Raw genomic sequence first — 17,254 nt, 5'->3', positions numbered from 1 at the left:
AAAATCCATTCCATTTTCGACAGGCTGAGCTAGAGGAGCCTGCAACTGGAATGAGTTGTGAAACACACTGACTTCAGACTGCCCAATACATATGAGAGTGTGTGCAAAATGTAAAATGAGATGTAAGATTCCCAGAGCCTTGCCTGGTACACAGGTCTTTAATAAATGGCAGCTATGTTCATTATTAAGACCTTAGAAAGAGCATGCATTTTTTTTATTATTTAAAAAAAACCATGCTTTATTTTTCCAAAAGCTCATGCTGTTTTTTTTTTAATCTCATAAAGAGAATGACCAATAAAGCAAAAATCACAACCCAAAACCTACAATATTGTGAGGTATAAAACTTCAAGTTTATATTTGTTAAGTCACAACATTATCAGGAAAATCTAGAAATCATTTCTACATCGAATCAGATGCATTGTCATTGCTCTGAAACAATGCTAATCATATCGAAGGAAAACGTCTACCTGTACAATACACCCTGTATCGAGTTCGAGTGAGCAGCCCATATAGCTAAGTTTAATGGATACAGTACTCAGTGCTAGCACTTAACCAGTTCTGTGACATTGGGCAAGTGTGGAAAGCCAAATAATACTCTCCCCTCTATCCCACCACCTTCCCAAACTTCTCCCTTCAACTGCCTGCAACCTGTGCATTGGTTCTTCTGTATGGCAAAAGGGAATTAGATTGCAGATGGAAGTAAGGTTGGTAATTGTCTGACTTTTAAATAGGGAGCTGGGGCCAGCACTTTGTGCATCTGCTAAGTGGCCATGTAGGACTCCTGCCTCCCACATTTCCAATTCCAGCTCACTGCTAGTGTAGACGCTGGGAGGCAGCAGATGATGGCCCAAGTACTTGGGTCTTTGCCACCATGGGAAACCTGGATTCCAACAGTTCTGGGCATTTGAGGAGAGAACCAGCAGATGCAAGACCTACCTCCTATAAGTAAATAAAATTAAAAAAACATAGGGGGTTGATCTTGGGTTAGCCAAGAGCCAAGAGGGCCCAATGTAATCCCGAGTGTCCTTTCAAGTGGAAGAGGGAGGCAAGAGAGGAGGCCAGAGTCACAGAGGGATTTGAAGATGGAGGAAGGGGCCAGGAACCAGGGAATGCAGGTGGCCTCAAGAAGCTGGAAAAGGGACCCACATTGCCCCCTAGAGCTCCCAGGAGAAAGTAGCTCTGTTGATGCTGTCATTTTAACCCCATGAGAGCTCTTACAGATTCGCCCTCCACAACTGTAAGCACTTGACTTGTGATAAGGTATTACAGCTGCTATAGGAAGCTGGCACAGCAAGTAACCAAGCTGTGTGAAAATGTAGTATTTACTTCAAAGGCTGATCCAGAACCTGTCTGGTATACTCTGATATATCAATTACTCTGCAGTTGAGTGATAGCCCTAAGGACCCTGGAGTATACTGTTGCAAATGGCTAACATTTGCAACACCTGCAGAGTGCTCTTTGTATTCAACTTTGAGACTGTTTTCAATGCAAAACAAACAGCAAAAAGTACTGCACTTGCCTGTATGCAGAACACTGCTACAGCGGACACTGCTATGGACTAACGCTCCTCAGGAGTGAGCTGCCTGCACAGACCTAGCCATTCTCTATTAGTGACAGCATCAGCGGAGAAGGTGATAAGAGGGCCTGATTGTTCTCTTTCCCACTTAGTGCTGACGGTCACGAGAGAGACTCCTTCCCTTGTTCCACTGTGTACTAGTCTGCTCCAGCTGCTGAAGCAGCTTCCCACAGACTGGGTGGGAGGAACAGAAATGCATTGTGTGGTGGGTCCAGAGGCTTGAAGTTCAGGATCAAGGTGTTGGCAGTCTTGGATCCCTCTAAGCACTTGGAAGGAAAGGTCTCTTCCAGGCCTCTCTGCTTCCCTTTAGATGGCTGTCTTCTCACTGGGTCTCTTCACATCTTCCTTCTGTGGGTGCCCTCTCTGGGTCTAAATTCCTCTTTTTTATTTTTTGTTCTTGAAAAGTTCAGCTTTAATGACAAACATCTATTACATCAGCCTCTCCTCAAAATAAGTTAGATGTGAGTACCCAATTTCCCACAGGAGGTACCACAGCTCCTCTTCAATACCCTGCACTCCAGGCGCTGGGCCCGTGGGTATTGCCCTGTGATGTACACATGGAAGCAATAACGTAAGTTGCTGACGTACATGGCTCCTGCACACTGCTACTCTTCAAGGCTGGGATATTCTTGATGATCTGCTGCACCAAGATAGCATTGGTCAACACGTGGGTCTGAGGGGAGCGTGCTGAAGCGGCAGGTGGAGCAGCTGGCCCACCACAGGCAGCTCCTCAGCCCCAACCCTGTTCACCCACAGGCTCTGCATCAACCTGAGGACTCGAGGAGAAGAGCCAAGGTAGAGACGCAGGCCCCCCAGAGCTTGTCCCTCTTCTTTAGATGCTCTGCTTCCCCTTTCTCTAGAGAAGACTGTAGCAACAAGAAGCCAGAAATGGCAGTAGAGTCTCACCAACTACACAAGTATGCTCCAGGAGCCTATAGATAACACCAGAAACAGTCGGCCATGCTGTCAGGAATTACAGTCAACCCAACCTAGTGCCTAGCTTACTGGCACTTTGCAGGATGTCAAAGCTCTGACTTGGGACAGGGATAACCAATAAGCTGTGACAAACTGCCTCTGTCACATGCCAGTGGTATAAAAGTTGACCCAAATCCATAAGGTAGAGCAGCACAGGGGAAAGCTGCGTCTGGGTGACATGAGGAACTCCTCCAGGCCCTGAAGCCAACAACTCCTCTTTCAAAAATCCTGCAAGTGTGGAAAAGAAAAAGCTGACGTATCCACATCACTGATCAACCAGTCATTAACTTCCATCCAGAAAATGATGATCTCATGTGCAGTATCCCGATAAGCATAGCAACCAAGCTTGAACTGAGTCTTCCCATAATACAGCAACGACTTAACTGAGAAAGCAGATCAGCAGGCAGACTGGGTGGAAAATGTACAAGCTGAACCAAATGTTGCTGAGGCTCTGCAGGGAGAACCACCACAGTGCCTTCCTGTGGATCATAGATTCGGAGAGCAGTAGCTTGTAAACTTTTTAGTAATTCTTTATTTGCTCCTGCTGCAGTAGTATGAATGATATCTCTAAGCTATGCAGAAAGCTCAGGGTTTCAGGAGCCAAGATGAGCAAGCTGCAATGGTAAACCAGCCAGCCAACATGAAAACACTTTACTACGGTATCTGAATCTTGTAAGACCGTATCTCTTCCTTTTGATAGATTTTACTGAAAAACTTCAGCAATGAAGTTTGAACTGGAAGGATAAGGCCCCTCTGCTGATAAAAGGTATACACTGCCTTAATCAGAGTCTCAGTAGCCTCTCTGCTGTGTTGTATCTACACTAACCTCCATGACACTCCAAGCAATCTGTTCAGTTGCTTACTATTCTGCCTAGAGTCATCTTCAAGGGTCTGTCACAAATCTTCTGATCATTTCTATCCAACTGGAAGCTTTCTGCAAAGTTGAGGCATTTGCCAAGGAGACCATGATATCAGACAGTGCTAAATTCAGTAAGAGAGGCCGGTGCTGTGGCTCACTAGGCTAATCCTCTGCCTGCAGTGCCAGCACCCTGGGTTCTAGTCCTGGTCAGGGTGCCGGATTCTGTCCTGGTTGCTCCTCTTCCAGTCCAACTCTGCTGTGGCCTGGGAAGGCATTGTAGGATGGCCCAGGTGCTTGAGCCCTGCACCCACATGGGAGACCAGGAGGAAGCACCTGGCTCCTGGCTTCGGATTGGCGCAGCATGCAGGCCGTAGCAGCCATTTGGGCGTTGAACCAATGGAAGACCTTTCTCTCTCTCTCTCTCTCTCTCTCTCTCTCTCTCTCTCACTGTCTAACTCTGTCAAAAACAAAAAAATTCAGTAAGAGTTGATCTATGTTATTGGAGAAAATCGTGCAATGCTTGATGTTTTTCTTTCCTTCTGTTCTTGGTTATTTATTTTAATGCATACAGAAAATGACTCATAAAATGGTGTTTGAAATAAATAAGGCAATTCTTTAAATCCATGATTCCAATTTATGGATTTCATCATTTTCTTTAGACAGTTTCCACAAAAGGGAAATAATATTAAGGACTTGCTGCATAACTTGTAGAGGCACTCATTCTATACCATTTCAAACAGAAGAAGCTGGCTGTAGAGGCACAGCTTCAACCCAGCATTCAATTAGTCATGGAATTATTATCTCAATAAATCCTTCCAGGTCTTCAGTAGATGATAGGCCTTCATCCATACCACCTAATCCTCAAACAGGATACAATAGCCTGAACTGTGAACTGACATTTGGCTGTGAACCCCTGTTTTCATAAACCTGGATGTGTTACTGGTCATTGGCGTGTTCCTTCCAATTGATAAAAATGGGGTTTCTAGTGACATAGGGATTTTCTTTTTGTTCCTGAAGTCCTTCACTTTCTCTCAACCTCCTGGATCCATCTGCCAAGGCGAAAGGAAAAAATGAAGAAATTTGTTCAGCTCCTATTTTAGGGGACAGGGATTGAAGTTGAATTGCTGCTGTATTATTTTTAAGTGAGTTAATGTATGCAAAATATTTAGCATAGGGCTAGATACATATTAACTCATTTAATCCTCAAAACAACCCTAAATATCTTTTTTTAACTTTTATTTAATGAATATAAATTTCCAAAGTAAAGCTTATGGATTACAATGGCTTCCCCCCCATAATGTCCCTCCCACCCGCAATCCTCCCCTTTCCCACTCCCTCTCCCCTTCCATTCACATCAAGATTCATTTTTGATTCTCTTTATCTACAGAAGATCAGTTTAGCATACATTAAGTAAAGATTTCAACAGTTTGCTCCCACACAGAAGCATAAAGTGAAAAATAATAGATGATTTTTTAAACGATGATGAAATCAGATCAGACCTAGAGTCAAGTTGGGAATCGATAATTTCTTTTTTTTTTTTTTTTTACAGAAGATCAGTTTAGTATACATTAAGTAAAGATTTCAACAGTTTGCACCCCATAGAAACACAAAGTGAAATATACTGTTTGAGTACTCATTATAGCATTAAATCTCAATGTACAGCACATTAAGGACAGAGATCCTACATGAGGAGTAAGTGCACAGTGACTCCTGTTGTTGACTTTACAAATTGACACTCCTGTTTATGGCATCAGTAATCTCCCTATGCTCCAGTCATGAGTTTCCAAGGCTATAGAAGCCTTTTGAGTTCTCCGACTCTTATCTTGTTTAGACAAGGTCATAGTCAAAGTGGAAGTTCTCTCCTCCCTTCAGAGAAAGGTACTTCCTTCTTTGAAGACCTGTTCTTTATACTGGGATCTCACTCACAGAGATCTTTCATTTAGGTCTTTTTTTTTTTTGCCAGAGTGTCTTGGCTTTCCATGCCTGAAATACTCTCATGGGCTTTTCAGCCAGATCCGAATGCCTTTAGGGCTGATTCTGAGGCCAGAGTGCTGTTTAGGACATCTGCGATTCTATGAGTCTGCTGAGTATCTCGCTTCCCACGTTGGATCACTCTCCCCTTTATTTATTCTATTGGTTAGTATTAGCAGGTACTAGACTTGTTTATGTGATCCCTTTGACTCTTAGTCCTTTCATTATGATCAATTGTGAACTGAAATTGATCACTTGGACTAGTGAGATGGCATTGGTACATGCCACCTTGATGGGATTGAATTGGAGTCCCCTGGTATGCTTCTAACTCTACCATTTGGGGCAAGTCAGCCTGAGCATGTTCCAAATTGTACATCTCTTCCCTCTCTTATTCACACTCTTATGTTTAACAGGGATCACATTTCAGTTAAATTTCAACACTTAAGAAAAACTGTGTATTAATTACAGAATTAAACCAGTCATATTAAGTAGAACAGACAAAAAAAATACTAAGAGGGATAATGTATTAAGTTGTTCATTAACAGTCAGGGCTATGCTGATCAAGTCACCGTTTCCCATAGTGTCCATTTCACTTCAACAGGTTTCCTTTTTGGTGTCCAGTAAGTTGTCACCGATCAGGGAGAACATATGGTATTTGTCCCTTGGGGACTGGCTTATTTCACTCAGCATGATGTGTTCTAGATTCCTCCATTTTGTTGCAAATGACTGGATTTCGTTGTTTCTTACTGCGGTATAGTATTCTAAAGAGTACATATCCCATAATTTCTTTATCCAGTCTACCTTTGATGGGCATTTAGGTTGGTTCCAGGTCTTGGCTATTGTGAATTGTGCTGCTATAAACATTAGGGTGCAGACCGCTTTTTGTTTGCCAATTTAAATTCCTTTGGGTAAATTCCAAGGAGTGGGATGGCTGGGTCGAACGGTAGGGTTCTATTCAGGTTTCTGAGGAATCTCCAGACTGACTTCCATAGTGGCTTGACCAGTTTGCATTCCCACCAACAGTGGGTTAGTGTCCCTTTTTCCCCACATCCTCGCCAGCATCTGTTGTTGGTAGATTTCTGTATGTGAGCCATTCTAACCGTGGTGAGGTGGAATCTCATTGTGGTTTTGATTTGCATTTCCCTGATTGCTTGTGACTTTGAACATTTTTTCATGTGCCTGTTGGCCATTTGGATTTCCTCTTTTGAAAAATGTCTATTGAGGTCCTTGGCCCATCTCTTAAGTGGGTTGTTGGTTTTGTTTTTGTGGAGTTTCTTGATCTCTTTGTAGATTCTGGTTATTAACCCTTTATCTGTTGCATAGTTTGCAAATATTTTTTCCCATTCTGTCGGTTATCTCTTCACTCTCCTGACTGTTTCTTTTGCAGTACAGAAACTTCTCAATTTGATGCAATCCAAATAGTTGATTTTGGCTTTGACTGCCTGTGCCTCCCGGGTCTTTTCCAGAAACTCTTTGCCTATGCCAATATCTTGAAGGGTTTCTCTAATGTTCTCTAATAACTTGATGGTGTCAGGTCGTAGATTTAAGTCTTTAATCCATGTTGAGTGGATTTTTGTGTAAGGTGTAAGGTAGGGATCTTGCTTCATGCTTCTGCACATGGAAATCCAGTTTTCCCAGCACCATTTATTTATTGAATAGACTGTCCTTGCTCCAGGAATTGGTTTTAGATCCTTGATCAAATATAAGTTGGCTGTAGATGTTTAGGTTGATTTCTGGTGTTTCAATTCTGTTCCATTGGTCTATCCATCTGTTTCTGTACCAGTACCATGCTGTTTTGATTACAACTGCCCTGTAGTATGTCCTGAAATCTGGTATTGTGATGCCTCCGGCTTTGTTTTTGTTGTACAAGATTGCTTTAGCTATTCGAGGTCTCTTTTGCCTCCATATGAATTTCAGCATCATTTTTTCTAGATCTGAGAAGAATGTCTTTGGTATCCTGATTGGAATTGCATTGAATCTATAAATTGCTTTTGGGAGAATGGACATTTTGATGATGCTGATTCTTCCAATCCATGAGCATGGAAGATTTTTCCATTTTTTGGTATCCTCTTCTATTTCTTTCTTTAAGATTTTGTAATTCTCATCATAGAGATCTTTAACGTCCTTGGTTAAGTTTATTCCAAGGTATTTGGTTGTTTTTGTAGCTATTGTGAATGGGATTGATCTTAGAAGTTCTTCCTCAGCCATGGCATTGCCTGTGTATCCAAAGGCTGTTGATTTTTGTGCATTGATTTTATACCCTGCTACTTTGCCAAACTCTTCTATGAGTTCCAATAGTCTCTTAGTAGAGTTCTTTGGGTCCCCTAAATAAAGAATCATGTCATCTGCAAAGAGGGATAGTTTGAGTTCTTCCTTCCCAATTTGTATCCCTTTAATTTCTTTTTCTTGCCTAATAGCTCTGGCTAGAACCTCCAGAACTATATTGAATAGCAGTGGTGAGAGTGGGCATCCCTGTCTGGTGCCAGATCTCAGTGGAAATGCTTCCAACTTTTCCCCATTCAATAGGATGCTGGCCGTGGGTTTTTCATAAATTGCTTTGATTATAGTGAGGAATGTGCCTTCTATACCCAATTTGCTTAGAGTTTTCATCATGAAAGGGTGTTGAATCTTATCAAATGCTTTCTCTGCATCTATTGAGATAATCATATGGTTTTCTTCTGCAGTCTGTTAATGTGGTGAATCACATTGATTGATTTGCGAATGTTGAACCATCCCTGCATACCAGGGATAAATTCCACTTGGTCTGGGTGGATGATCTTTCTGATGTGTTGTTGTATTCTATTGGCGAGAATTTTATTGAGGATTTTTGCGTCTATGTTCATTAGGGATATTGGTCTATAATTTTCTTTCAGTGCTGCATCTTTCTCTGGCTTAGGGATTAAGGTGATGCTGGCTTCATAGAAAGAATTTGGGAGGATTCCCTCTTTTTCGATTGTTCTGAATAGTTTGAGAAGAAATGGGATTAGTTCTTCTTTAAATGTCTGGTAGAATTCCGCAGTGAATCCATCTGGTCCTGGGCTTTTCTTTGTTGGGAGGGCCTTTATTACTGTTTCAATTTCTGTCTCAGTTATGGGTCTATTTAGGTTTTCGATGTCTTCCTGGTTCAATTTAGGTAGATTGCATGTGTCCAGGAATCTATCCATTTCTGATAGATTTTCCTGTTTGCTGGCATACAAGTCCTTGTAGTAATTTCTGATGATTCTTTTTATTTCTGTGGTGTCTGTTGTTACATTTCCTTTTTCATCTCTGATTTTATTGATTTGGGTCTTTTCTTTTTTTAGTTAGTTGGGCCAATGGGGTGTCAATTTTGTTTATTTTTTCAAAAAACCAGCTTCTCGCGTGGCTGATTTTTTGTAATGTTTTTTTTGATTCAATCCTGTTGATTTCTTCTCTGGTTTTAATTATTTCTCTTCTCCTACTAGATTTGGGTTTGGTTTGCTGCAGTTTTTCTAGGTCCTTGAGCTGCATTTAAAGCTCATTTATTTGGTACCTTTCCAATTTCTTGATATAGGCACCTATTGCTATAAACTTGCCTCTCAGTACTGCTTTTGCTGTATCCCATAAGTTTTGATATGTTGTGTTGTTATCTTCATTTACTTCCAGAAAGTTTTTGATTTCTCTTTTGATTTCTTGAGTGACCCAGTGTTCATTCAGGAGCATGTTGTTCAGTCTCCATGTGTTTGCATACTTTCTAGGGTTTCCTGAGTTGCTAATTTCCAGCTTCATTCCACTGTGGTCTGAGAAGCTGCATGGTATGATTCTAATTCTTTTAAATTTGCTGAGACTTGCTTTATGGCCTAGTATGTGATCAATCCTCGAGAAGGTTCCATGCACTGCTGAGAAGAATGTGAAGTCTTTAGATGTAGGATTGAAAGTTCTGTAGATATCTGTTAGATCCATTTGGGCAATAGTGTCGATTAAATCTGCTGTTTCCTTGTTGATCTTCTGTCCGGATGATCTATCTATTTCTGAGAGTGGAGTATTGAAGTCCCCCAGTACTATTGTATTGGAATCTAAATCTACCTTTAAGTCCCTTAACATATCTTTTAAATAGACCGGTGCCCTGTAATTAGGTGCATATACATTTATAATAGTTACATCTTCCTGTTGAATTGAACCCTTAATCATTATATAGTGTCCCTCTTTGTCTCTCTTAACAGTTTTTGTATTAAAGTTTATTTTGTCTGATATTAATATGGCTACACCTGCTTTTTTTTTGGTTTTTGCTGGCATGGAATATCTTTTTCCAACCTTTCACTTTCAGTCTGCTTGCATCTTTGTTAGAGAGATGTGTTTCTTGTAGGCAACAAATAGTTGGGTTGTGTTCCTTGAGCCAATCAGCCAATCAGTGTCTTTTAATTGAAGAGTTAAGACCATTAATATTTAATGTGACTATTGATACATAGTGACTTTGCCCTGCCATTTTCCTGGAGATATTTTCTAGTATATGCTTTGAGCTTCCCATGCTCTTTTTTATTTATTTATTTTTTTTGACAGGCAGAGTGGACAGTGAGAGAGAGAGACAGAGAGAAAGGTCTTCCTTTGCCGTTGGTTCACCCTCCAATGGCCACCACGGTCGGCGCGCCCGGCCGGCGCACCACGCTGATTCGATGGCAGGAGCCAGTAGCCAGGTGCTTTTCCTGGTCTCCCATGGGGTGCAGGGCCCAAGCACCTGGGCCATCCTCCACTGCACTCCCAGGCCACAGCAGAGAGCTGGCCTGGAAAAGGGGCAACCAGGACAGAATCCGGCGCCCCAACCGGGACTAGAACTCAGTGTGCCGGCGCTGCTAGGCAGAGGATTAGCCTAGTGAGCCGCGGCGCCGGCCTTCCCATGCTCTTTTACTGGGGGTTTTTCTTCCTTTACCTTCTTTCATATTGATGGCCATGTTTCTGTGTTTCTGAGTGTAGCACATCTTTAAGTATCTTTTGCAGGGCCGGACGAGTGGCCACAAAGTATTTCAATTTCTGTTTGCTATGAAAGGTCTTTATTTCACCTTCATTCACAAATGACAGCTTAGCAGGATATAATATTCTGGGCTGGCAATTTTTCTCTCTTAGCACCTGGGCTATGTCTCGCCATTCCCTCCTAGCCTGTAGTGTTTCTGATGAGAAGTCTGCTGTGAGTCTAATTGGAGATCCTCTGAGAGTAACCTGACGTTTCTCTCTTGCACATTTTAGTATCTTTTCTTTATGTTTCACTGTGGTAAGTTTAATTACAACGTGTCATGGTGAGGATCTCTTTTGGTCATGTTTATTGGGGGTTCTATGAGCTTCCTGTACTAGGATGTCTCTGTCCTTCTCCAAACCTGGAATGTTCTCTGCTAGTATCTCACTAAAGAGGCCTTCTAATCCTTTCTCTCTCTCCATACCTTCAGGAACTCCTAGAACTCAAATGTTGGATTTTTAAATAGTATCCTGTAGATTTCCAACAATATTTTTTAGGTTTCTAATTTCCTCTTTTCTTTGGTTTGACTGTATGTTTTCCTGTGCTCTATCTTCTACGTCCGATATTCTCTCTTCTGCTTCACCCATTCTGTTTGTAAGGCTCTCTAATGTGTTTGTCATTTTATCTATTGAGCTCTTCATTTCATTTTGATTTCTCTTCACTATCACACTTTCCTGTTCTACTAGTTTCTGCGTTTCATTTTGATTCTTCCTTAAAATTTCATTTTCACGAGAGACATTTTCAATCCTGTCCAATAAGGATTTCTGTAGTTCAAGGATTTGCTTTTGAAAACTTCTAAATGTTCTTATCATAAATTTTTTGAAATCCGTATCTTGCATTTCGTCTATCTCATCATCTTCATAATCTTGGATTGGGGTGTTTTGTTTATTTGGAGGCATCATAGTATCATCATTGATCTTGTTCCCTCGATTTCTGTGTTTCTTGCTTGGCATAGTTACTTCTTCTTTCGTCACTGTGCATTTGTTTATTTATTTTTATTTTATACTATGTCTGTGTTAAGTGGACTGCTTGCTGTTGGAGGAGCCTTGGAGGCTTGAGATGGGTGTGGCCTGAGAGTTCTGCTTGGTTCTTCTGGGTTGCCTAGGCTACTGAATTGTAGTGATTCAGTTCCTTAGCTCTCCCCTGTTGTTATGTAAATCCAGAGTGGGGGCCTGCTATTTGTGTCTTGCAAACCTTGCAACCTTTGCAAAGTTGGTGGAGAGAGAAACCCCCCACCTTTTTTCCTTCTCTCCTGTAGTCAGTCTGGTGAACTTTCCCACTCCCCTCTAGATTCTGACCACCGTTTCCCCGCCAGTGTCTTGGGTTACTGAGCTCACCTCCCCTTCCCGCGCCTTTGTGTGGACTCGGAGCCCTGGGCATCCCAACTCTCCCCGCTGGTGTCTGTGTGACATCCACTCCCCTTCCTGCACTGGCGCGCAGCCCCTGCAGCTCCCGCGGCTCGGCTTCCATGCGGTGGGCAACCTTGTCCTCCCAGTAGGTCCTCTGAGTCACAGCCACTAGATCCAGAAGAGTTTCCTCTGCAATTTTTTCCTGATCCTTTTTCTGAAGCTACTGTAACTCCACTTTAATTAAACTAAATTTTCCTGGACTATCGGTGCCCACCCTCACTATTCTGCCATCTTGCCTAAAGATCTTTTTTAAGATTTATTTATTTGAAAGACAAAGAGAGGTAGAGCGAGAGGTCTTCCATCTGCTGGTTCACTCCCCAAATGGCTGCAACAGCCAGAGCTGGGCCAATCCAAAACCAGGAGCCAAGAGCTTCTTCTGGGTTTCCCAAGTGGGTGCAGGGGACCAAGGATTTGGGCCATCTTCCACTGCTTTCCAAGGCCATAGCAGAGAGCTGGACTGGAAGTGGAGCAGCCTGGTCTTGAACCGGCACCCATATGGGATCCTAGCATTAGACAGTGGCTTTAGCTACTATGCCACAGCACTGGCCCCAAAAAGATAAATTAAATTCATTTACTGTAGTTCATTTAATGCAGATTCATTTATGCATCTCATAAAATATTGGTTAAAATAAATGTCATTGAAACACCACTATACAGATATTTTTATTGTATACATATCAGGTATGCAGTTAAAAAAGAATAAAAATCCTACTCTCTAGAACATAAGAACACAATAGAACAGAGATATTATACAAAATGTAATGAATATACATAAGATTAAGTATATGATTTTTACCACACTCATATTACATACATAGTTTTTAAACTAATCTTTTACGATTCACTTATCTGAAACTTTAGAGTTACAAAACCATGTATGAAATGAAAATATTAGTTCTGGGACTTACAAAACAGCTTTATTGGTGGATTTATATATGGGGAGAAAATGCTTTACTGTATGTAAATTTTATTTTGCTGCAGTCATGACTGAAAAGTAAAGTTGTTATAGAGGAGAAAGCAAGTATAAATATTAACTATTTTAGAAGTGATACCTCAACAAGATTGACATTTATTAAATATTATATATTCCTTTTCCTAATTCAATTCTAATAGTTCATAAACTATCAAATGAAGCTATGGAAGTTAATGTTTTAGGTAGTCAAGTTGTAAAAGGAACTCATTTTAAAGTTTCAAATATCTACAAAATGTGGCTTCTTTTCTTTCTTACACAAGGAACCCTCTTTTAGGATTAGGCTATTTATCCTTTTTGATGACCTCAGTTATAATTTAAAGAAAGAGGCCAAGAGACCAGAGACACAGGCTATCACTGATGAAGTGACAGTGAAGAACCACAAGCTGTCCAAGAGACACAGCAGGGCACAACAGTGTGGGTAACAGGAATCTGGTGGAAAAGCAAGCCAAACCTCGTTTTATACTTGAAGGGAGTTGGTTCTATTCAGTCATCAAAGAAAATTATCACAACTTTTTAAAATGCAAAACTAGAAACTCTATCAAGAACATTTAATTTTCTGATGATACATCTTACTGTACTTAGATTTAGTAAAGAAGCTAACATGACCAAACCTGTATATAGTCAAGGAACACAGTAAACTAGCTGTTTTAAACTATTTATTTTAAAGAAAAGTGTTGAGATTGACAAGGCAGGATTATGTTTTCATTGCATAGAAAGGCAATGCCTGTTACAAGATAAATGTTAGTAAAGGAGATCACTGTCAGGAATACTTAGAATACTTAGGGACTTAGCCATATCCAGACCAAAAGGAAACACAAAGCCACACAAAACACAACACTCAGGAATAATAAAACCCCATTCTTCTTCAGAGCTTTATTCCTCTTCTGTTGTGTTGGTCTCGGAGAACATCGTGCAGAGTGCTACATTAGGATGGCAGACAAAAGCGTCAGCTTCACTTCCCAGCTCTGTTAACTGCTCCAGTGAAGACACACAAGGATAATGGTCTTTTAACATATCTGGCAATTTGGATTAACACTGTCTGATATCATGGTCTCCTTGGCAAACGCCTCAACTATGCAGAAACCTTCCAGTTGGATAGAAATGATCAGAAGATTTGTGATAGAGACCCTTGAAGATGACTCTAGGCTGAATAGTAAGCAACTGAACAGATTGGCAATTTGGAACGTCTCACTGGTGTAAAAAACTTCAGCTCTTTATATGTAGAATTTGTTTCATCAAATTGCATCTTCTTTTTTACACTGATAAAACACAAAATTATTCCGAGTTATAAAAACTATTTTTTGAGATTTATTTATTCATTTGAAAGGCAGAGTTATTGAGAGACAGAGAGGGAAAGAGATCTTCCATCTACTGGTTCACTCCCCATTTGGCTATAACAGCCAGTGCTGGACCAGTCCAAAGCCAGCAGCCAGGAGCTTCCTCTGGGTCTCCCTGGGATCTAAGCACTTGGGCCATCTTCTGCTGCTTTTCCCAGGCCATTAGCAGGGGGCAGGATCAGAAGTGGAGCAGGAGGAACATGAACTGGCACTCATGTGGGATGCCAGCATCACAGGCAGCAGCTTTAACCATCATACCACTATGCTGGGCCCCAAAGTTAACATTTTTATTTTGTACGTCTATGCTATTTATCATTCTATAACTTATATGTTACAGCCCTGTGATTGCTTATCTTGTAGAAAGGTACAGATACTGTAAACCTTGAAGAGAGGAACTTACTCCTTCCATCATTTGTTAGAACTTGTATACAGTAGATACTTGACTGGTTAATTCCTAAAATGTAACACCTACTATTATTAGCAATATACAGAGATTCCATAAAATGACATAGAAGTTTTCTTTTCCAAAATGGCAATATTTAGAAAAAAGCAAAGCAAAGAGAACATTTAAAAGGTGAAATGGTCCAATTACATTTAATTTGATCAAAAGTTTTCAATATTAATAAATGATAGTTCCAATCTGGAGCTACCTTAGAAATACCATGTTTATTATCCCTAAGCATGAAAAGAAATCTCAGCCGTTATATTTTAAAAGTTTACCTTTGCAAGTATGCCATAGTGGATACATTATATTTAATTATGCAACTTGCTCTGGTTTCAGTATTGGGGATTTTAACATCATTGGTTGAAGCTTTTATCATCTTGTTCTTTCCCAATCTTGAAACACCACATTTCTATGATGTTTATTTTCTATTTCCTGTTTTACTGGTTCTAGATTAAGATCTTTATCTTCAGTGTTGCCTTCTTGAATTTGTTCCTTGGTACATTTACTTTTTAGTGTAAGTTTTTGGCCAAATTTTAGGAACAAAATCAGAAGACATTAAAGTTATTCTTAGTTGGCCCTTATTTTCAAAATAAAAGAATGAAACCAAACTGCCATTTCTTAACCATCAATTCTCCTAAGTAAACACTGCCATCAGAATGAGCATTTAGCCGAGCAGCTAAGATGTCCACATCTCATACTGGAGTGCCTGGGTTCGAGTCCTGGCTGTGCCCCTGATTCCAGCTGTGCCTCTACCTTTCAAGTAAGTAAAATGAAATAAACATTTGAAAAATGAAAATAATTGTAAAATGAGATAAGCACTATAAATGAAAAAAGAACCAAGGATTGTTATAACCTGCAAAAAGGAACAACTCATTTTGCTTGTGGTACACAGAGATGGCAAGCGTAAGCTTCACAAATAGCATTTATCCCGAGTCTTGAAAAATGAGTACTGGACAAGACCAAGAAAGAACTCTTAGTATGACACATAAAATGAAATCACCTATTAATATAACATTAGGGGCTGGCGCTGTGGTATAGCAGGCAAAGCTGCCACCTGCAGTGGTAGCATCCCATATGAGCACCGGTTCAGGTCCCAGCTGCTCCACTTCCAATCCAGCCTGGTAAAAGAGTGGAGGGTGGCCCAAGTCCTTGGGCCCCTGCACCCTCAAGGGAGAAGCTCCTGGCTTCTGGTTCCTGGCTTCTGATCAGCACAGCTTTGGCTGTTGCAGCCACCTGGGGAGTGAACCAGCAGATGGAAGACCTCTCTCTCTCTCTCTCTCTCTGCCTCTCTGTAATTCTGCCTTTCAAATAAATAAAATTAATCTTTAAAATAAATAAATAAAAACATTAAAGAGCTAATGTGTTTAGAAGGTAATGAGAAAAGTGGCAGTGTGGGAGGAGGTGAGGAGCTGACAAGTAGGCAGGCGCACAACTGTAATGAATTTATATGCAAGAAATTTGATAACAATTTCATTGGAGAGAAAGATATATTTGGTTGATGTGAAGGATTGTCTATAAAGGCATGGAATGAAAAGGAATGATCTATAATGGTAAGAAGGCAAAGCTGTTGTAAATAGAAAGGTCAGGAAAGGAAGGAAGGGTCCATTTGAGAAATATTTTTGAGTCAGGATTTCATGAACAAATAAAATGATGTCTATGTATAGATGAGTGTGCATGTTCCTTCAAAAATTTCTTAGGAGTCACTGATGCCAGAAGAGATTTTTTTTTTCCCCTTCTGGAGAAAGGAAGCAGTATGAGAAGATAAAGAGTTCAAAATAAAACACATTAGATTTAAATACTTTTGAGACATCCTGATAAATCCATTAAGCTAAAAAGGTCTCTGCATTTCTTTTTAAGGAAAATTATTAGAGAGTTTTACTAAGAGATGTTTCTTGATAAGTGACTATGACTTTTTTTAGTGAGTGAAAGACCAAGGTGAGAAAAAGGGAACATGGAATCAGTAATTCAACAAATAATTTAAGCATCTAATATTTGTCAGGCATTGCATTAGTATTAGGGATACAGTGGTCAGGAAGATTCTATACCGTTCTTGTCCATCAAGCTTACTGTTTAAAATATGAGACAAACAAATAAGTAACCAAGTACACTAAATATTGCATAGGGGAAAAAAAGGGAGTACAAAGCAGGTATATTTAACCTAGATTGTAGGAGGAAGAAAAGGTGTATTAATGTAGGTTAATCATGAAAGTGATGTTTAGTTAAGGTCTAAAGGGTAAGTGAGAATTAGGTAAAGAAAAAGCAGATTTTTAAAATAGATTTATTTATTTATTTATTTGAAAGGCAGAGTTATAGAGAGGCAGAGGCAGAGGCAGAGAGAGAGGTCTCCCATCGTTCGCTCCCCAAATGGCCACAACAGCCAGAGCTGGGTCCATCCAAAGACAGGAGCCAGGAGCTTCTTGGGTCTTCCACTTGGGTGCAGGGGCTCAAGGACTTGAGCCATCTTCCACTGCTTTCCCAGGCCGCAGCAGAGAGCCCAGGTGGGAAATGGAGTGGCTGAGACTTGAACTGGCACCCATATGCGATGCCAGCACTGCAGGCAGAGGCTTTACCTGTAATGCCCCAAGTTCTTTTTATGATTTATTTGAGAAGAAAAGCTAGAGACAAAGAGGGAGGGACAAAGGCCTCCATACACTGGTTCACTCTCCAAATGGCTGTAACAGCCAGAGCTGAGCTGATCAGAAGCCAGGAGCCAGGAGCTTCTTCTTGATCTCCCACATGGGTG

General features: G+C 40.7%; 2 pseudogenes; both read right to left on the bottom strand.

The window, feature by feature from the left end:
* Positions 1-286: 286 nt before the first annotated feature.
* On the bottom strand, positions 287-3,572 carry LOC127487158 (testis-expressed protein 10 pseudogene; annotated as a pseudogene).
* LOC138843647 (testis-expressed protein 10 pseudogene) overlaps positions 287-17,254 on the bottom strand; it is a 22,605-nt pseudogene continuing 5,637 nt past the window's right edge.

Source organism: Oryctolagus cuniculus, chromosome 9 (assembly GCF_964237555.1).
Source record: "Oryctolagus cuniculus chromosome 9, mOryCun1.1, whole genome shotgun sequence".
NCBI lineage: Eukaryota > Metazoa > Chordata > Mammalia > Lagomorpha > Leporidae > Oryctolagus > Oryctolagus cuniculus.
Note: the sequence above shows the minus strand (reverse complement) of the source record. Positions and strands in the feature narration are given on the sequence as shown.